This window comes from Hyperoodon ampullatus, assembly GCF_949752795.1.
Source record: "Hyperoodon ampullatus genome assembly, chromosome: 3".
In the NCBI taxonomy this organism is placed as follows: Eukaryota; Metazoa; Chordata; class Mammalia; order Artiodactyla; family Ziphiidae; genus Hyperoodon; species Hyperoodon ampullatus.
This window is the reverse complement of record NC_136916.1, coordinates 60446493-60469527: the sequence shown is the minus strand read 5'-3', so window position 1 is coordinate 60469527 and position 23035 is coordinate 60446493. Positions and strand designations below refer to the sequence as shown.

The 23035-nt window shown below is 37.0% G+C and overlaps 1 protein-coding gene and 1 pseudogene across 2 annotated transcripts in view; one reads left to right on the top strand and one right to left on the bottom strand.

Annotated features, from left to right (window-relative positions):
• Positions 1-23035, top strand: part of UACA (uveal autoantigen with coiled-coil domains and ankyrin repeats) — a gene marked incomplete at its 5' end in the record, with an annotated part of 81485 nt that overhangs the window by 12818 nt on the left and 45632 nt on the right. The gene's annotated exons all lie outside the window — the stretch shown is intronic.
• LOC307050337 (ubiquitin-conjugating enzyme E2 N-like) lies at positions 16472-17445 on the bottom strand (annotated as a pseudogene). Its single transcript has one exon. The product of its transcript is annotated as a ubiquitin-conjugating enzyme E2 N-like (transcript).

Below are 23035 nucleotides of genomic sequence, written 5' to 3'. Positions count from 1 at the left end.
TACATTCTACTTTCATTCAACAGATATTGATTTAACACCTTCTATATGCCAGATTTGGTTCAGTTTGGTTTGGTTCCTTCCTTCCTTCCTTCCTTTCCCTCCCCTTTCCTTTTTTTTTTTTTTTTTTTTAAAGCTAGATTTATGTGGTGGGCATGGGGACTATCTCATACCAAACTCAGCTGGCTGAATCACTCTGAAATGCCTTGCCAGCCTGATCCCAGGGTTGTATCCTTAGTCTTAGTTTTCCATAATGAACCTTGGGTAGAATAGCCAGTCTATGAGCTAGGTTTTCATTTGGCCCATTTACCTCCTCTACTCTTTTTTTTCTTTTTAATTAATTAATTAATTTTTATTTTTGGCTGCGTTGGGTCTTCGTTGCTGCCCACGGGCTTTCGCTAGTTGCAGTGAGCAGGGGCTACTCTTTGTGGTGGTGCCCGGGCTTCTCATTGTGATGGCTTCTCTTGTTGAGGAGCACAGGCTCTAGGCATGTGGGCTTCAGTAGTTGTGGCACGTGGGCTCAGTAGTTCTGGCGCACAGGCTTAGTTGCTCCGCGACATGTGGGATCTTCCCAGACCAAGGCTCAAACCCGTGTCCCCTGCCTTGGCACGCAGATTCTTAACTAGTGTGCCACCAGGGAAGTCCCCTCCTCTACTCTTTATAGCAAGAATCAACCTAGAGTTTTGTACTATAGAAATTGTCACTGGTTTCAGAGTTCTTTGCTTCTGGTTCACCCAGGCATTATGATTTGGTGCTAACCTTTGTTTCCACATTCATGCTTCGCCTTTTGGTGTAACTAGAAAATTGGCTCCAAAAGGTGACAATTTTTCAAAAACATGTCTTTTTTTTTTAAACTAGGGGAAAATTCAGCTCCTTTTTCAATTTAACTAATTTTTAAATTCATATAATTTTATTTTCTTTACTAAAATAACCTTACACTTTATTTCTTTAACATGTTTAAATATTAGATTTTTTAGCATTTTAGGATTCGAAAGGATGTTAAAGTTTTCTAGCCCAGTGGCTAGATAACCTTTAAGCTTTTGACTATATAATCCACAGTTAGAAATACATTTTCTATTGTGACAGAGATATGGTGGGCAGAATTCTAAAAATGGCCTTCCCAGATTTCCCACCTTAATCTCCAGGACTTTGAATTTGATGAGATCCGGTGCCCATGGTTATGTTATATTACATGGTAAATGAGATTTTGCAGATGTAATTTAAGGTTACTAACCACTGGAATTCAAGTTAGACAAAAGGGAAATTATCCAGGTGGACCTATTCTAATCATATGAGAATTAAAAAACAGACTTTTCTCTGGGTTGCAGCAGAATTGGAAGGCAGAGAGATTTGAAGGACAGGAGGGACTTGGTATGTTGTTGCTGGCTTGAGGATGGATGGGGCCATGTGAGAAGGAATGCGAGAGGCCTTGAGGAGCTGAGAGAGAGGCTCTGGGCTGACAGCCACGAAGGAAACAGGGACCTCAGACCTATAGCTGCAGGGAACGGAATTCTACCAATAACCTGAATGAGCCTGGAAGCGAATTATTCCCCCATGAGAACCCAGCCTGGCTGGCACCTTGATTTTGGCCTTGAGAGACCCTAAGCAAAGAACCCGGTCAACCCCACTTGAACTTCTGACCTGTGAACTCATAAATAAGTGTTTTTAAGCCTCTAAGTTTGTAGTAATTTTTACACGGCAGTAGAAAATGCAGGACTGTTTTGCCATAGTCTATACTGCTATATGAAGAAATTCTATGGAAGAAATGAAAATCTTATAAGTGAAAAAAATCAGAATAAAAAATATAGGTACAACCTGATAATAGTCATGTAAAAATTCACATGGGAAAAGACCAGCGGGGGATATACAAAGATGATCATCGTTATCGATTATGAAATTTTTATTTTCCATTTCTTGCTTATGATTTTAATTTTTATAATTAAAATATATTTATATTAATATAATTTTAATATACCTATTTATGTAAAGCTATGAACTTAATTTTATTTGGGAATTTATTACTGAGAACATGTGAGTTCATAGCCCTGAAAGGCCCTTACCGGCAAGTGTTAACACATGAAAAGCTTCTTAGTGTTTTCCCTTGGCTTAATTATTAAATATATGTAATTAAGATCATTGGTAGAAAGAACCTGTTGGTAATAAACTAAAACCCTATGTTCCTTAACATTCACCACATCACTGATTTGCTGAGGAAATAGCTTTTGCTGTCTTGTGTTGATAGGAACGCACAGGCCTGCACAGTTTTGGAAAAGAGATTCCTTGTAGAGGTCAAGACGTGGCCATTGGAAAGGTAGATTTAAATTGCTTATTTATGGCTTTTAAAATAAAGATGTGAAAGGCCTTGTTCCAAATATTACTTGTCTTCAAGCCACTTGAAGTGATTTAGCCTTAATAAGGAGCTTTATTGCAAGGGGTCGTACAAGTTAAGCTCTACTAATCAGAGCTCTTTCTATGCACAATTGAGGAGATGGGACAGCAGTTTTCCTAATTGCTTAGATCTAATTGCATTCCTGCTGTTGAACTGTTTCCATAGTGTGGGAAAGGGTGAGTCACAAGAGGAAGGAACTCCACTTAGGACCCTTGACAAACACTGCTGGGTGTGGTGGTGTGTTTGGGTGTACTCCTAAGACAAATGAAGTGTCTTGTTTTATGCAGTGAGGTGATCATGTAGGGTTTTTGTTGATTCTAACTTATAAGATAAACTTCCTGTGTCTGCTCTTCGGTAGCATTGAAGAGGACCATAAGTAGGAAAAGAACAGCATTGCATCATGGAGATGAAACCCTATCCTATAGTTATTTTTTGTATGAAACTGCTTTATTAAAACCAACATTGTTAACCACAAGGTATACTATTGCTTTTCAGCGTTCCTGGGTGATGACATTGATTCAGTTAAATAGCAATAATTGGGAAAAGATGTTGAAAATGATAACATTTCCATTGAAAGTGTGAATACGCATGCTTAAAAATTATAAACCACTTTTAAACGCAAGGCCAACTTTATAAAGAACAGAGTCTTGGAGTTCCTGGAATGCCTCTTTTTTCCAGCCTTCATAATTTCAAAACTTAAGTGTTCCAATTGTATACGTGTGGGTGACTCTTTCTGCTGGGTTCCCCGGTTCCTTGTTTGGTACCATCAGACTAGCAGGTTAGGCAGGCCCTGTGGTTCTTTGAGGGGTCACAGAGATGATGAGTAAGGTGTAAGTGCCAAGGTTTAGTATAGGACAGACCTTGGGGATGCAGAAATCAGGGTGCTGTTTCTGCTGTTAAGTGCAATTCCTGATGGACTGGAGGTGAGAGTAAAACAGCAGGTGCTTGCCTCATGTTTTGGCTCATTGCCTGCCCCTTACAGTGAGCCCTTCCTTAAATTTGGTGCCCTAAGCACTTCACTCCCCTTACCCTGGTCCCAGCCCTGCTCATTGGTGCATCACTGGGTTAGCAAGTTATCCCATTTTCTTTTCTTTTCTCTGAAGGAGAGACTATTATTTTTTCACCCAGAGAATCCAGAAAGTGTCTTTAAATTGGTTCTTGTATATATGACTTCACATGGCCAGAGCTATCACAGATTTGTACATGAATGTAAGTTAGAGAATATTTAGTTTATGCATCTGAGGCAGTTTGGTTTGTATATAGCATTTTATGAACATATGTATTGTGAAAAACAGTTTAGATCAATAAATAAATATTTCATGACTATGACTACTAGGTTTTCAATATGCCCAAGGAATGTTCTGATTTGTTGTTTTCTTCCTTCTTTTATTGAGACTTTCTACTCCTGTAATTTATTACGCAGGTTTTCTTGGCGTGTTTCACATTTGTAATCGGTGCTAGAGTCAGAGGTGGAATTGGGAGGTATATTGCCATTGCCTTGAAATGGGAAGAGAGGAGGATTGGACATGAACTGTAGTTTTGAGACAGAGTTTTATATTTGGAGGTTGGGAGAGAAACACCACCATTTCTTTTATTTCTATTATTTCTATTTTTATTTGTTATAAAAATAGAAATAATAGACCAGTCTGGGGTTTATTTATGTACCACACCAAATCCTAGAGCCAGTACTGTTAGTTTAGTTGAACTTCTGACAATTAACGTCTTTCATATTGACTTCAAAAATCTGGTAATATTTTTGGTTAAATTAGCAGGAATCTAAGTATTGTCAATGAAGTTTTGAATTTTTAATATGTAAACTGTTAAGAATTTGGTATACATCTTACATGTCCGTACGTAAAGTTTGCATTTTAGAATCATTTGAATGGCCTTTTAAAGTAAAATTAGGTTATATTGGCAAGAATAAGACCAAGTTGTCTTTACCTTAATTTATTCCTTTGTAGCAGTGGTTCGCAACTACAAGTGACTTTTGTTCCCTGAGAGACATTTGGCAATATCTGGAGGCCTTTTTGTTGCTACAACTTGGGGGTGTACTACTGGCATCTAGTGGGTAGATGCCAGGGATGCTGCTAAACGTCCTGCAATGCATAGGACACACCCTCCACAACAAAAACTTACCTGGTGCAAAATTTGAATAGTGCCAAGGTTGAGAAACCATGGTTTATAACAAAGTATAGTTTTTATCATCCTTTATATTTTTCATTCCCCTCAGCCCCACATCTTAGATGTACCAGCATTTTGAAAAGGTTTGTGGGGATAAAATAACAATTGCTATTTTGCAGTCATAGGATTTGCTAAAATCATCAAATAAAGACAAAAATCTATCTAATACATCTATCAAATAAATTTATCAAGTATTCTATCAAATAAGATTTGAGTCTAGGAGATGTGTTGCAAACCTTGTTGCTTTTTTTGGTTGGAGCTTTCCTTGTTTTCTGGCTTTGGTATAAATGAATAGAGGAAAAGCCATTTGGGGCCAAAATTTACTATATACTTGGGAATGCTTACTATGTAAGGAAGGAGTTAAATCTATAAATTAAAGTTCTCACTCTTTAAGGCAATTGGAGGTATGTGTTGGTTTAAAATAGTACAGTATGCATACTTGTGAAAGAAGCCACGAAGCACACCTTTTAGCTGGTTATTGCTAGCTCTACTATTTTGCAACCACAGATTCCCTTGAAAAGTAAAACTCTGTAGTACAGTGTAAAACACTCAGTTTCAGACAGATTTTCAGCTGAATATTTGTTACAAAAGCAAGTCACAGACATTAATTTTTTTAAAAAATTTAAATCAAATAGTGTTAAAGGACTATCATATGTTTAGGTTTCTGTGCTCTTAAAAATTCTTCTCTTTGAAAGGCACAACATTTTCTTTGAGTATATGTGTTAAAGATATTTCTGTGTATTATTGTCTATCAGATTTTATGAACAGACTTTATGAGCAGCTTGCCTGAGAAGTAATACAAAAGAAAATATTCATAATGTTGCTTTATATTTATATGGCTACCTTTGTATGTGAAGTAGTCAGGTTTAGAAAGAATTCTTTGATTTCAGTTATCTGTTAATTTAAGTTTATTCAGTCACTCAACAGATACTTAAGTGCCTGCTCTATGCAGTCAAGTGGCTAGGTTGTGAGGATACGGAGTGCTACTCCCTGATCTTGAGGAACTTGTAGACAGACAAGGGGGGGAGACAGTATTACAGTGCTAACACATTTAAATATAAAGCTACAGCACTGTGTAATAAGCTCTGTGAAGGAGAGGTATACCATAATATACATAATAGTGAAGGTCTGACTTGGTCTGGGAAGTCAGAGAAAGTGTCTCTGCAAAAGCTGAGCTGAGATCTAAAAAAATGAGTTATTGTTAAGTAGCATAGAGGAAGGAAATGCTGTTATCAGGTACCCTGTGAGGGAACCTGGTACTTGTGAAGAACTTCACTATGAAAAGAGATTAGAGGGCTGGGAGAAGAGTATCTAGCTTCAAGATTACACTTCAGAGGTCAGTAGGGACCAGACCGTGAAGAATCTTAGAGGTCATGTTAAGGATTTGGTTTTGAGAGCAACAGGAAGTTATTAAACGAGTGTAAGTACAGTAAGTTTACATTGTAAAAGTTAATCTCTTTGCATTTGATTGCTGTGTAGTGATTCTTAAGGAGTTATGCTGTGTAACCACAACTCAGCTCCTTGTTGGTGGTGGCGGCGGCAGTAATACTTAACTGCCACTTATTTTGCACTTGTTCTGTTAACTCTAATCCTTACGACTAGTGAGGTGGTTGATATTACCTTCATTTGACAGATGAGGAAACTGAAGCTCCGAAGGAATAAATAATCTGACCAAGGTCGTTAGCAAATAAGTAATCAAGCTGGGAACTCACTGGGAACTTAGTCCCGGATTTTCTGATGCCAAATCCCTGTTGGCTAGTAGGAGCGAGTGCCCTCAACAATAGACCATTGTACACTTTCTGGCCAAACTGTACGTTCAGACAAGTTCCCAAAGATGTTTTTTTTTTTTTTTTTTTTTTTTGCTGTATGCGGGTCTCTCACTGTTGTGGCCTCTCCCGTTGTGGAGCACAGGCTCTGGACACGCAGGCTCAGCAGCCATGGCTCACGGTCCCAGCCGCTCCGCGGCATGTGGGATCTTCCCGGACCGGGGCACGAACCCGTGTCCCCTGTATCGGCAGGCGGACTCTCAACCACTGCGCCACCAGGGAAGCCCCCCAAAGATGTTTTTAATAATGATAAATTAGTGCTTCTCTGAGATTGAGTGTTTAAACGAATTGAATAATAATAATAAAAAGCTTCTCTTCGTGTCCAGCAGGGGGAGCCAGAAAGACTGATATTTGAATACACTTTGGAATTCTCCAAGTTAGGAATATTCATTCGTAAGCAATTCTATTGAACGCATATTAAGAATAACCATTTAAATGAAATGTGTGTATTTTGATTTAAAAGTAAATATATATCTAGGTATTGAAAATGAGGAAGCATGTGTAACAAAATATAAAGTTGTTATTATCCCTTAATGATGGTTTTGCTAGGTTGTCTTTGCTGCTTTTGTTTTGAATATGTATTAGTCTTGTATAATTTTTCTACCATGAGTTTGTGTTATATAATTTAAAAACTCTTATTTTTTGTTTATATGGGTGAGGTAAGGGCTATTAAATGGTTTATAAAGTGTTTAAAATATTCCTTTAATCTAAAATGCATCACCGATCATTTTAATGCATTATTGATTTGCTTGGGAAATCCTTTTCATATCAGCAAGGTAAATTTAGGCCATCACTTAAGCTGAATCTTCAAATTTCTGAATTACTGTAGTCTGAATTTAAGAAAATGTATTCAGTAGAAATAAAAGATGTATTATTTTGGAATCTTGGTTGTGACATTAATAAGAACATCTTAGAGTATAAAAGACGAAATTCATATGAATAATATATTTATTTAATAGGATTCAGACTTAGAACTGAGTTCATGGTATCGGCTTTCTCTTGCATCCATTTTGTAGAATTGGTAAAAAGTATAAAACCAAGGTAACCCTTCTATGGAACGATTATTAAATAATCTGTACCCTTTTTTGTGCCAGCATGGTATAGAAAAAAATTGAAGTTTAGAATTAGATAGTCTTGAATTTGAATTTTTACTGTGTCACTTGGTAGCTGTTTAGCGTTGGCAAGTCAGTAAACTTCTCTAAGTTTCTCTTTATACGGAAAATGAAGATGGTAATAACAGTCTTTTTTGCTTATAGTTGAGGACTATGTAAAGTGTATATGAAGTGCTTATTATTAATAATAAATGTTAATTTATCAGGTTTGCAACCTTATTTTTATTTTTGCCACAACCTCACTTCCAACAACTTAAACTAAACTTATTTATCCTTTTAGTAATCTGTATTTACTCATACCCCTAGCTGCTACAGAAATATAGATCCTTCAGTAACTGTACTAGTCTGTAACATCTTGCACTATATTCAGGCATCTTGCACTATATTCAGCTACCAAAATAATAGCTACGCATCGCAGAATCCCTCCCCCACCTTTTTTTTTTTTTTCCGGTACACAGGCCTCTCACTGTTGTGGCCTCTCCCGTTGCGGAGCACAGGCTCCGGACGCGCAGGCTCAGCGGCCACGGCTCACGGGCCCAGCCGCTCCGCAGCATGTGGGATCTCCCCGGATCGGGGCACGAACCCGTGTCCCCTGCATCGGCAGGCGGACTCTCAACCACTGCGCCACCAGGGAAGCCCCCTCCCCCTTTTACCTTTTGCTTCATTTGATTTCTGTATTAATCAACTTTGCTACAGCAAGAAATAACCTCCAAATTTTGGTGGCTTATAACCACATTACATTACACATAGACTCTGGGCTGCCTGTGCAGAGTGGCTCTACTCCACGTGTTTTCATTCTGACACCCAGACTGAAGGAGCAACCTCTGTCTGGACCTGCCATTTACATGGTACTGAGAACTCAGAGGGCTGGCTGAAACTTGTGATACCTCTTAAAGCTTTTGTTCAGGTGTGGAGTGCTTCATGACTGCCAAAGCATGTCACGTGGCTAGGCTCAAAGTCAGTGAGGCACAGGGACAAATATTGTTCCCATTGGAGGTATAGACAAGTTATAAATCAATGGGTAGGGCTGTATAGCCTCTTCCAAGGATGGGCATGGTAAAGAGTGAGCAATAATCTACCACAATCTGTCCTCTTGATTACAAATATTAACTTTCTTTCCTTCTACATACTAGATTTATTTATCCCTTCCTCGAGAAAAATACCCCAAGAATTTCTTTCAGTCGTTAGAATTTCTACATCATTTCTGTATGTAGATTTTCTTGACTCAGAGATCAGTTATCTTCCACCCTCCATCTCTCCAACATACAGTGTTGGAGCAGGGCTAGGCTATCCACAGTAAACCCTCCTGTTAAGAAAGGGGAAGAATGGAGGCACAGAGCAATCACACTACAATTGTCCTTGGCAATTATAAGAATATTCTTGGGTAAATATAGTGAGGCCTCCTTTTCTTGGCACTAGGGGATGTTCCTTGATTAGGCCCTGGTTTTGGTCCTGTGTGAGGCGCTCTAGTCCGCTGTTTTCCGTGGCCATTGGCTATGCCCTCTGTGAGGTATTTCCTTTAATATACCATGTTCATCCATATTGGAACAGAGTATTGGAGGGTATACCCTTCTTAGCTGGTGACTGAGGTAAGTGTTGAGCAGCTTTCCTGGCCTGATTCTTGTCTACAGAAATTTGGGGACCCAAAGATGGTCTAGAAGAGTAACAGACCCTTAACTCAGTCTGTGGATTGTTTTGGAAGTTGTCTTTTGTCTTCTTATCTATTTGATTTTAGTCAGATCCATGTGCCATGCGCTAGCTATATCCTCAATTCTTTGAGATATGCATTTTTCTCTAGACATCAATACAATTATCTTGAACTGATCAGGCTTCTGTGGGACCACATCCTTTGTCTCTTCCTGTGGGGAGTTCCCCTCCAAGCCATTTTGTTCCACTGAAAGGGTTTATTGGGTGAAAGGAAAACATTTGTTTCCTTTACTCACAACTCACTGAATACTTTTGCACTCCCAAGTATGTGTGGGTTTTTCCACACCAAGCAATTCTCCAATCCTCTGTGGGCACCGACTGGGTGTCCTATAAGGTAACTCAATTCTGCCACTACCCAGACTTAACTCAGACCTTACAGGTTAAGGGCTGAGTCCTGCAAGACTGCCTCTCTCCCACTTTAGATGCCAATCACAAGTTCAGTCATTTCACCAAGTTGTCTAATATTTTATACCTAACAGTTTTATTTACCACTACACTATGTGGTTTGCCATTACAGTTTCCTTGCTGTCTGCCGCCTGGCCTCAACGCCTACATCACATACTTTTATTATTTTGGTGGTGGTGGTGATGAAAGTAGCACCCTACTTCTGGTACCAATTTCTACAGTGTTCAGCTTTGTTGTAGTAATTACCTCCGCATTTCAGTGGTTTCTCAAAATAACAAACTTATATTTCCTACTGACTTTATGTTGTAGACTGTGAGTCAGCTCTGTAGAAATAGCCTGTGACTCCCCTCCAGAACCAAGGCTGAAGGAGCAACTGTTATATGAAATCTCTTGACAAAGTACTGAAGCAAGAAGGCTGGCCCAAATTCGTGTTCAAGTTTTTGCTTAGATGTGATGTACATCACATCTGTTCACATTCTGTTGGCCAAAACATATGACATGGGCAGTCCCCAAATCAATAACCCAGGGACGTCTATTCTTTCCCTATGAGATATGCACAAGTCACACATCTACATGTGGATGTATTATATAATCATCTTGCAAGGAAGTAGGGGATTGAATAATCTCAAATAATAATACTGTCTACCACAACTTTCTCACATAGTTTTGGATAATGCACAAAAATCAGAGTATATCCTTTTTAAAATTTAAGGTCATATTACCTTAATATATTGTATCAATCAGGGTTCTCCAGAGAAATAGAACTAATAGGAGATATCTATATATTTGTATCTCATAGATATCTATATCTAAGAGAGAGATTTATTTACTTTAAGGAATTGGCTTACATGAGCCTGGGGCTGAAAAATCTGAAATGTGTAAGGCAGGCCGGCAGACTAGGAACTCAGGCAGGATTTCTGTGTTACAGTCATGAGGCAGGATTGCTTCTTCTCTGGGAATTTTTAGATTTTGCTCTTTAGGTCTTCAAGTAATTGGATGAGGCCTACCCCAAATTATCAAGGGTTATCTCCTTTACTTCAGGTCTGCTGATTTCAGTTATTAATCACATCTACAAAATACCTTCATAGCAGCATCTAGACTCCTGTTTGACCAAACAACTGGTCATCATAGCAGAGCCAAGTTGTCATATAAAATTTACCCTCATATGTACCTAATGGTATTTTGCAGAGAGTAGAGTATGAATACAGAGAGTACTTTCTAATAGGTCTCGTGGTAAGGCAGCAAACAAACAAGCTTGATCACAACTAATAAACTAGATGTATTTTGGCTGAAGATATTTGAGCATCTAAAACAGGGGTTGGCAAACTGTGGCCCGCTGCCTGTTTTGTTTTGTTTTTTTAATAAATAAAGCTTTATTGTAACACAGCAATGCTTTTTTTTTTTTTTTTTTTTTTTGTATATTATCTGTGGCTGTTTTCATTCTACAGTGGCAGAGTTGAATAGTTACAACAGAGACTGCATGGCTTGCAAGTCCTAAAATACTTACCATCTAGCCCTTTACAGAAAATGTTTGCCAACCCTTAAAGAATACATAGAAATGGTGCTTGCGGTCCTTGCTCTGTTATGGTCCACTCCTAGTTCAGTATTTCCATTCAAGTAGGAATGTATACTTATTAAACATTACAGTAGCAATGTTTTATTGTTGAAAGCCACATATTTTACTAGATTCATAAAATTTAATACTTTCTTAATTGTTTCATTGCACAGCCATTCAGATTTTTTAGATCACATGCTGATTTCAGTTTTTATGGATAAAATATATATGAATGCTGTTAGTTTTTAAATGAATACTTGTGTATCTTTGGGAATGAAGAGAAAGTATTTTTTCTATAAAATTTGATCAACTTCATATTATTACAATTGCAGAATTCATTGTATGTATCTATTTTCCTTCTTTTAAGATGGTTAAAAAGGTATTTCTGTGCCCAGCTCATCCCCTTTTTTTAGGTAATGGGTTAAAAAAAAGTAAACTATTATTTTTTAATTTGATTGCTCTTGTATCTGTAAAATTGAGTTAGAGTACAAGATGTATTTGTTTCCCAACCAAATAGTAAATTGTAGCTTTTGTTAGTAGAGAGAGTCTAGGCCCTGGATTCAGACAGTCCTAGGTTTAAATGTAGTGTTTTAAAACAACAGCTATTTTACTTGCTGCTGACTTCATAGGTCAGCAATTTGGGCTGGGCTCTGCTGCATGGTTGTTCCACTGGTCTTGTCTGGGGTCACTCATGTGGTTGCCAAGTCATCTGGTAGCGCTTGTAGTGCTGGGTGGTCTAAGTTGGCCACGCTGATGTGTCTGGCACTTTATGCTAGATTGCATGACTGGGTGGCTGGGCTCTTTCTCTCTTAAGCTCTCTCATGATCTGGGTCACTAACTTGTTTACGCTGTGTCAGCAGCATCCCAAGAGGGGAAGCTGTAAGGTCTCTTGAGACTTAGATTCAAAGTTCTACAGGGTCACTTCTGCCACATTCTATTTGTCAAAATAAGTTACAAGTCCAGCCCAGATTTATGGGATGAGGAAATAAATGCCATCTTTTGATGGGAATCATGGCAAAGTCATATAGCAAAGGGTGGGCTTACAGGAGTGAAAGGAATTAATAGTAGCTGCACAGTCCAACACTGTAAATTGCTTAGTTTGTTTATGCCCCATTTGGAAAGTAGAAATAACAATATGACTTAGAGAGTTCTTCTTATAGTGTAACAAGTATTTCTTAAAGAATTTTGAAACTGAATCTTTATTTTAAATGCTGTGTTTTCTTGTTATATACCTAAATATCATGAGAGTATTCATTCTTTCTCATTATTAATTTGGTCATGTATTTTTAATATGGGAGAAATATATTAAGACTCACTGGAAGGAAATCCTGCTTAAAAAGCTGTGTGGGAAGCGTTATGCATATGTGTAGAACTATTATTCATTTAATAATTTTAAAAAAGCAGTTAACTTGTAATGTGTTTACAAAAACATATATTTTCTTATAACCCTCTGTTTGTATGTATCTTTATATTTCCCACTTTTAATTTTAAAAATACTGGTTAGTAGGGTAAGATTTATTATTAGTTCAATTCTTGAAGGGTCTTTTGAGTTCTAGCAAACATATTTTTGTTTAGCTAATGTTTCTTTGCAAAGCCAAGAAAAAATAGAAAGCCAAAGAAACAAAAATATCTCTTATTTTTCACTGTGGTCAAACCCCATCAGAGGCTTTTTTTAAAGTGTATCTGTTCTGCTTTTTACTTTATCAAGAATAAACATAGAATGCTTCCTCCTGTTTTGAGATATATATATCAAACATTAGCCAAAATGTTTGTTAAAACTAGTCAGAGGTATTACTCTGTTCATTGGTGTATGTAAGGTGGGGTAAGAGGCATAATAGACCCTTCTCTGTTTTTACCTTTAATATTGAAAAAATTTCAATCATGACATTTAGGCATTTAAAGAATTCTAATTTGAATACACTTTTTCTAAAATTTTCTAGGGAAAAAGTTTATATTTATTTCTCCCAAATAACCAATTGCTTAACATTTTAAAGGGAATCTTAAACAAAATCTTATTTATCCAGCCTGAGAGCTATATTCTTGTATGATATACATTTATAATTTTTTGTGTTTAAGATCTATATATATATTTACTTTAGAATTTAATGCTTCTTCTGGTGAGGAAGGGTGAAATAAGTAATATTATGAAACAAATGCTGCTTATTAAAATTGGAGAGGCAATTTCCTGTCTATTTTAAATAACCTCTTTTGGGTCCCTAGACAGTTCTAATAAAGGAACAAATACCTGCAATAGTTAGGGGTAGACAGTCTGGTATTTATACAACAGACTAGAATAGAATCAAACCGGGTAGTTAGGAAATCTTATCAAAGCAGTACTGAGTATTTTTGACTCCAGTTGTTGAAAGTTTTTTTAGATTTCATAACACCTTCAGTCCTTAAGATGTTAGATTTATTAAGTAATAATAATAGTTATTATTATTGTTGTCTTTTTTGTGCTTGACATTTTTATGTAGAGAAATCCAGTAAAGCAGGATTAAGCCTGTTAACATCTTAATCAGAAAAATGATTGATGGGGTATAATTTTCCCTTTCCTCTATTTGTTCCATTGAGCCTTGACTATATAGTACTTTCAGATCACACAGTGGAAGGCTTGAGAGGATAAGATGGGGCCTAATTAAATAAGGATAAGGAAAAATCAGAAAGGGAAGAGAGTCCGGGGTCTGGGAAGAAGACAGTGGATGCGCAGCTTTTGTTTTCCTGGTTTATTTTAACATTCTTTTTTTCCTTTTTCTATTATGTAAGCTCTAATTTGCTGTTATATAAGAAAGAAGAGTACATAATCTTTGGACTAAATGGAATGGGGGAAATATTTCTGTCATCAATCCAGTGAACTGTAGAACAACTTTTAATTGTGCAGCCTAATCTTCAAGGAATGTTTATGCTTCATGAGCTTTGCTTTCTGCTGTTTGCTCCATTTTCAGTTGTGGCAGAGCTTGTCTTGGGTTTAGTAACAGGAATGGTGATAATTGTAGGATACTGTGGAAGCCTGTTGTACTTTGTTTCAATTAGATATTTAGGGGATTGCCTAAATGTATGTGTTGTTTAGCTTTTATTTAGGATTTTTTCCCCCTCGGAGAAGACTTTATTTAGTTGCCTCTATGTTCTTTTTCTTGAAGAGCCTTATCTTGAGGATGTGATTGTGAAATTCTGTTTTCTGGGGTGCTATTTCTCTTTTATGGTGGTTTTTTTTAGTGTAGTTCATTGCAAAGTTTGTTTAGGTTTCCAGGTCTGAGGTGGGTGAGGTACACTATGATATTTATTATATTAAGATAATTGATTAATCTTAAAAACATTTCAAGGCAAGTTAAGACTTAGCTGTATATTGTTCAATATAAATGCTTGGAAGTGAAAAAAAGTAGCACTTTAGGATGAATTATCTTTTTAGACTTGATTCTAAAGTGGCCAAAAGAACCTTATGAAGAAGAGTTGCTTTAGTTCCTGAAGAAGTCCCTTTTGAAAACTTTTGATGACAAAACTGGGGAAACGCACATTTTAGATCTGGTAGTGCCTGCCCCCCTCCCCCTCCTCATCCCGTGATCCCTCTTACTCTTTATTAGTCAGCCAAACTGGCCTTCTGTCAACCATGCCAAACTCACTTCATTGCTTGTTCTCTTCTGAAATGTATATTCTCTCAGGCTGGCTCTTCCTTTTCACTCAGATCCCATCTTCAATATCGCCTTCTCAGAAGTTTCTGGGTTACCCAACCCGATAATCTATCCCCAGCATTCCATCGCATCTCCTTCCCAATTCTCATCTGATAGTTTTTTTTTCCCTTAGTTGTTTAACCCTATTTTGTTCCTTTAGAACGTCAAATTCCATTAGAAGAGAGACTTTGATATGTTTATGGCCTTGATGGTGGTGGTGGTTTCACTGGAATAGACTTATTCTCAAATTCATTGAGTTGTATACATTAAATGTGTACTGCTTTTTACATGTCAATTATACTTTAATAAAGTAGTTTAAAAAAGGAGAAAGACTTTGGCTGTTTTACTCACTTCTATATCCCTAGCGCCATGCATGACATGTAGTAGGTGCATCATTAAAGTTTGCATATGCAAATGTGGAAATTTTTGTCCTTTTTTTTTTGCTGTAAAGGACATCTAAGTTTATGATGTTTAAATTTTTAAAGATACTTGCATTTTTACATCAAAGATTTATTTTCAGATGATTTGAGAAATGGAAATAGCTTCATTAGTGGAAAGGACTGGACAACAAGTCATAACAATAGGATCTCTAATCATCCTGCAACTAACTGCAATTGCCTTATACGAAATCCCGTAATCTCCTAGTGACTCAATTTCTGCATGTATAATATGAGAAACACTGTTAGTATTTCATATGATGGGGCTGAGGGAGGTAGTAGGGGTAACACTATTCAGGGATTTGTAGACATCATAAAGGAATTTGTCTGTCTTCTACAAGAACAGAAAACTACTGAAGGATTTTAAGTGAGGTGGGAGAGGGTATTTGGAAGAGAGTGGTGGTGGTATGATTAGGTTTTCATTTTGAAAATCACTCTGGCTACAGTGTGGAGAATACAAGGGAAGGGGCTGGAATGAATATAGACAGACTGTTTAGGAGATTAATGCAGTCATCCTGGTAAGGAATGGTGCTAACTTGAAGTAGGGTAATGTCGATGGACCTGGAGATGAGCTGGTGGATTTGAGTAATAATGGGGAGGTAAACTCACTGGGGATTTGGTGAGTCAGGTGTCAAGACTCATTTCTAGGTTTCTGTCTTGTACAACTAGATGGATCATGGTATCATTTACTGTGTTAGTGAAACTTGGAATAGTATCAGATTTTGGGAGGAAGAACATGTTTATAGTTTGGGACATGGAGGCACTTTTAAGACACTGAAGAAGAATTGTCAAGAAGGTATTTGAATACATGGGCCTGGAGATAGAGAAGCCTGGGTTGCAAATGTGTATGGGAGTCATATGTGAATAGATTTTTAAATTGATATATCATGAATATGAAGTGCTTCATAAACCATAAAGGGCTACAGTTGTGTTTAGTTTCCTAATTTGTGGTGCTATTTCAAACCTGGTGATTTCTCTACTCATCTTTTATTTTTATATTATTTTTGATTTATTTTTTATTTTTAGAATATCGAAAAATATTTTACTAAAACATAAGATTTACAGAAGTTTCCAGACAAGTCATACAAAATGGTTACAAGCTTTTTCTTGAAGGGAGGACTCTACACTTGACAGCAAAGTCACAGTGTTATTAGTGAGGGTTGTGATGTTTGTTTAATGTTCCCATTTTGGTTCAAACAATCAAGCTTGTCCATCTACAGCATCTAAATAAAGCTAGACTTGGCTAGAGAGCATATTCTAAAGAACTGGCTAGCTGCTTTTAACCACTGCAATTAGATCATCAAAAAAAGGGGGAAAGGAGCCCATAATATTAAAATAAAACTAACTTCCTCCCCCTCACCAAAAAAAATAAAGAAAATAAAGAAAAACACCTATCCCCCGGCAGCTAACCCTGACAACTACCTTCATTCACAGTGCTTTCTACTTAAACCATGATGGGGGAAATGAGTAAAAGCAGAAAGGAGCCATTGCTTTTAAATGTTTCGCAGCAATCCAGATGATACTTCTAGCCTCTGCTCATGCTTTACAACAGTGAATCAGGACAAGACATATTTGCTAATGGGCATTTAATCATCAAAGGACTGAAGATGTCTGGGCTTTTATTCTGTAATGTTTCTAAAACTGTGTCCATTAAATGCAAACAAAAAAGGAAGAAGTCTTGGCAGAACTGGAGAAGTGATGCACACTTGACGATCGGATTGATTTAAATATTATTCATGGCATATAGCCTAGTCCATGCTCTAGCTGTTTCTATGGCTTGGGCTTCATTGGTCTTCCACTGCTTCGCTACATCATTTGCTAATGGATCATCTGGATTGGGAGCACTTAACAAAGCCTGGATCTGTACAGATCTACAGTGCTGGGGACCACTTATCTTTCAAAATATCTAAACATATTCTTCCCAAGTTGTCTACATTAGGATGATAAATTTTGGTCATGAAACCTACTTTAGAGGCTGCCATTGGGTATTCTTCTGGAAGGAATAGTTCAAGTTTAAAAGTCCCTTCCTCAAAAGGGGAATCCTGAGGCTCAGCAATGACCACATGAAAATAACGGGTGTTGCTCTCATCTGGCTCTGCTTTAATGCCGGGAACTGGTTCTGACAGCAAACGCTGGGTTTCCTTGATAATCCTGAGGGGTAGCCCAGCCATCTTGTCAGATCCAGAGTTCAGCCTCTGGTCTCGTCTCCCTACTCATCTTTTAGTAGATAGTTTAGTCATTTTTTTCTACAATTTTTTTTCTGATTTACCTCTTTTGAACTACTTCTATAGCTTACATGTAATTAATGTGGTATTATAGCAGTGTATTATGATTATGTGCATGTTTACATATATATCTGTGTCTTTTTCATATTGTGAGATCAGTTAAAGAAAGTGACTGGGTTTTATTCCTGTGAATTGCCTGAGGCCAGGTCTCATGTATGTTTTGTTCCCTGTGGTATATCCAGCACCTAACGTGTGGTGTAGCACATATCGAATGATCATGTATATTTGAATGTTGAGTCAAGTATTCATATCCCTTTACACATAGATGCTCAGTAAATTTTTACTGAACAAATATCACATCTTTTGGCAGTTATTCGGTACTTATTTTATAAACATTATATAAAAGACAAAACCCTTTTGCTGCTTCTCCTTATCTATACTAGGGGTTTTTGATCTTGGGGCTCATGGACTCCATATTTGTAGAGAGGGGATCAATGAACCCCCTGAAAATAAATGTAAATTTTTCTGATTCTGTGCTTATGTATAATTTTTAAAAGAGGGTCCATTGCTTTAATCAGATCTTAATGGGGTCTATGACACCAGAATGATGAAGGTCTGTGAATTAGATACTTTTCTTTAGCATGACTTTTCTTGGTTTTAAGCAGTTTTCTATGAAAGTTTTGTGGTAATCCTGTATATTTCTCTTTTGGATAATGTATCCAAAATTGCCTTGAGTCTAAAACTGTTCTTCAAAGTACTTTATATGAATTTGCATATATTTTAAAGTCTACTTGTTTATTTGCATCCTTAAAGTTCTTCTCAGGAGACCTTCTATCCTAAATATTGCATAAATGAAACAACTGTTGGACTTATTTATGTTTAAAAAAATTTGATTAAACCTTTTAACAGAGAAGAAATTTGAGCTTAATATACAAAATTTTTAGTAATTTTTTTCTGCATGGTGGAATTATAGGTCATTTCTATATGTAAAATTAAATATATATTTTCTACATTGAAGATGAATTACTTAAAAAATTTTTAAATATCATTTAATTTCTGAAAAAGTTACAAATTTGCAGTTGATGCTAATATGAGGGAGTCACTGTCAGGACTTTTAAGTGATTTCCTTTATGGTGATCTAGAGTTTAACGCTATCATCCATTTAGATCTACCTAGTGAAATAACTGCTATGTGTTAGAATGCTATATTTATTGTCTAGAAATAGCTGTATTTTGACTTTTACCATAGATGTGTTGGCTTGCTGCATTCTGAGTTTGATGAATATCTTCTTTTCAAACCAGTACAGTACTGAAGTATAGAAATATATTTATTATAATATGTGGTAAACATTAATGCTTTTTTAAAAAACTTACTGCTTCTTTTTAGAATGCTTTCATTCGATGGCACAGGGCTCATCTTGTAAGCATATGGCTGTGAATGACAATAACTTCATTGTAATCCAGAGAAGACTGAGTGGAAAGGATATATACTGCGTTTCCTGCCATATTAATGAATCAGTGAAGGGTCTTGGTAATAAGCATGTAATATAGTTTAAAAGTTTATACATCAGATTTATTGGACCATGTATCAAAAGTGCATGAAATATACAGAAGTTGAGAGAATAGTTTAGTATAATGAACCCCAATGAACCTATAACTCAGCTTTAACTATTATTAACCTATGGCCAATCTTGTTTTATGTATATCCTCACCCTCTTAATTTTGTTTTTAAAAAGTTTATTAATTGATATGAATCATGCTAATGATATTGTGAGAGATTGCATTTCTTTTGTTTTATTATTTTTACTTTTAATTGTGGTAAAGAAACACAGTTTACCATCTTAACCTTTTTTTTTTTTTTTTTTGCGGTACGTGGGCCTCTCACTGTTGTGGCTTCTCCCGTTGCGGAGCACAGGCTCCGGACGCGCAGGCTCAGCGGCCATGGCTCACGGGCCCAGCCGCTCCGCGGCATGTGGCATCCTCCCAGACCAGGGCATGAACCCGTGTCCCCTGCATCGGCAGGCAGACTGTCAACCACTGCGCCACCAGGGAAGCACCCCCCATACTGTTTTGATTACTGTAGCTTTGTAATATGTTTTGAAATCAGGAAGTGTGAGACCTCCAACTTTGTTTTTCTTTTTCAAGATCATTTGGCTATTTGGTTTCCCCTGAAAGTCAGTATGAATTTTAGGCTGGATTTTTCTATTTCTGAAAAAAATGCCTTTGGAATTTTGATAGAGATTGTATTGAATCTGTGGATTGCTTCAAGTAGTATTGACATTTAACAATAGTAAGTCTTCCAAGCTGAACACGAACTGTCTTTCTATTATTTGTGTCTTCTCTAATTTCTTTCAGTAATGTTTTATAGTTTTTGGTATACAGGTCTTTCACTTCCTTGGTTAGGTTTATTCCTAGTTATTGTATTATTATTATTTTTTTCAAGTTAGTGTTTTTGTTTTGTTTTTAACACCTTTATTGGAGTATAATTGCTTTATAATGTTGTGTTAGTTTCTGCTGTATAACAAAGTGAATCAGCTATAAGTATACATATATCCCCATTGTATTATTTTTGATGCTATTGTAAGTGGAATTGTTTTCTTAATTTTATTTCTGGATTGCTCATTGTTAGTGTATATAGAAGCACAATTGATTATTGTGTGTTGATTTTGTATCCTGTAACTGTGCTGAATTCATTTATTAGTTCTAACAGTTTCTTTTTCTTTTGGAATTTCTAGGGTTTTCTATGTATAACATCATGGCATCTGCAAACAGAGATAATTGTACCTCTTCCTTTCCAATTTGGATACCTTTTATTTCATTTTCTTGTCTAATTGTTCTGGGTAGGACTTCTAATACTAAGTTGAATAAAAATGGTGAGAGTGAGAATCCTTATCTTGTTCCTGGTCTTAGAGGATAAGTGTTTCACCATTGAATATGATGTTGGCTATGTGCTTTTCATATATTACCATTATTATTATTATTCTTTTTAAAAGAAGATGTTGGGGGTAGGAGTTTATTAATTAATTAATTAATTTTTGCTGTGTTGGGTCTTCGTTTGTGTGCAAGGGCTTTCTCTAGTTGTGGCAAGTGGGGGCCACTCTTCATCGTGGTGCGCGAGCCTCTCACTATCGCGACCTCTCTTGTTGTGGAGCACAGGCTCCAGACACGCAGGCTCAGTTGTTGTGGCTCACGGGCCTAATTGCTCCACGGCATGTGGGATCCTCCCAGACCAGGGCTCGAACCCGTGTCCCCTGCATTAGCAGGCAGATTCTCAACCACTGTGCCACAAGGAAGCCCCCATATATTACCATTATTATGTTGAGGTAATTTCCTTCTGTTTCCAGTTTTTTGAGTGTTTTTATCATGAAAGATTTAAAATCTTATTTAATGATATTTCTACATTAGTTGAGATGATCATGGACTTTTGTCCTTAAGTCAGTTAATGTGGTGTATTACAGTGATCAATTTTCATGTGATAAACCGTCCTTGCTTTCCAAGAATAAATCCCACTTAATCATGGTGTATAATCCTTTTAATGTGCTGTTGAATTCAATCTGTCCCCCTGATTATTCTGATTACTTTTGAAGTAAATACCAGGAACAGGCATTAAGCTGATAAACAGGTAAACATATGAAATAAGGGCAGATACTGATAACTATTATGAAGATAAGTGAAACAGGGCAGAAAGATAAAGAGTGGCAAGGGTAGGATGGAGCTGGTACTGTTTAGATACAGAGGTTTGAGAAGCCCTCTAACGCAGTGATATTTAAGAAGAACCAGAATGAAGGTGAGGGAAGAACCTTACAGGCACAGGGGACAGCAGAGGTGGGAATTTGCTTAGAGCTCTTGGGAAATACCTGGAAGGGGGGAACGAGAGTAGGAACAAGAGAGTAAGTCACAGAGGCTGGGGAGGTTCTGGATATCCGCAGAATAGGAGGGCATATAAATCCCATCTCCTGAGCCTTAGTTATTAGCACAGACAGCTCCATATATGGCTTTTATTACTCATTACAGATCTCCCCCTGTCTTTTTATTTCCTTTGCCTTTGCTGTCCTATATATAGAAAGAATGTGCTTGCTTTGTTAACCAAAGGACAGGGCCTGAGTTCTGTCCCACCCAGATTTCCTCTGAAGAGGGCTGAAATGGAGTGGGTGGAGTCACTGGGTCCAGCCAAGAATCCATTGTGATGTCTAATGTGATTTGGGGGAAAAAAAAATCATTGTTTCAAAAATAAAACATTATGATATATGATCTTATATATTTTATAATTAGAATATGTACCTAATATTTTAAATTTAAATAGTAGGAAATGGATTTCTTGATGAAATCCGTAACAGAACTTTTAACTGGCAGCATGATCTATAGTATAGAGTTACCTCCTTCCTATAAACAGTTGTGTTAGGATGTTTAGCATTCCCGTGAAATGATTTCCCAAATCTGCCTTTTTGGAGGAAGTGTAAATTACTCTCGTGCTACTGCGGGAACTAGAAGGTACAGAACACCCTGGAGCTTGTAGACGTTTGTCACCATCCTTGATAATGTAAGGAATGTTGTGGTACAAGCATGTTAAGCATCATGGAGAATGTGGAGAGATTGTTTGCTTTGTCCCCAAATGCAGTTTTATTTACAGTCTTGCTCAGTGATTTATGCATTTGTCTCCTCTAGTATTCAGTCATTTTATTTGTTTGTTAAAATCCCTGAATCTAGATAATTTGATTCCACTGATAAAATATTTACTTGTTATATTAGGCAGGGTGCTAAACTTGGAAATTAAGAGTACTGAGTTAAATTTAAAATTTGTTGAAAAGTATTCATCATAATGCAGACTATTTAATGTCTTGGCAGTGCCTCTGGCTCTTCTCATTTAACGTGTTAGGAGACAGACTGGCAGCAGTTGTAAGCTGAAACCTGGTTGTATGCAGAATGAGACTGATAGGGGTACAAGGAAAATGGAGAAAATCTGAAAATGTTTCTGTGTGTGTGTGTTTCCTTAAATTAAAGTGTGACACATTTGCTTAAAATAGAATTTTATATTCTGTTTATCAAGGTTATTATAACTTCATGATAGAGGATCCTGAGACTGAAATTCGTTTTAAATATTGTTTTGTGGAATAACCAAATTTGTCTCTTAACAATTTTGTCGTGGTGTCACGCGAGTTGCTTTGATATAATAAGCATGTTTTACAATGTGTTTGAGTCATTTTTCCCTAGCAGACCTCAAGTTTATTACTCAGAGGAGAAGCATGAATTTACAGTATATTCTTAGCTGCCCTTCTCTATCTATCACTCAGCTGTCAAGGCCTATGGAATGTAAAATAGATCCTGACCAATGGGAGACAGCCTACACACTGCTTACGGGATGATTCGGATGTGGACAGCTTTATCGTGCACAGACGCTGGTCTGTGTTGCAGTGTTCAGGCGGCAGGATGCAGAGTTGAAGTTTCCCAGTGGAGTCCCTGAAAAGGGACAGCTTTGAAAGACAGCTTCTAAAGAATAACAAATAGGAGGAGTTACAGTACCTGATTTGGGGCTGCTC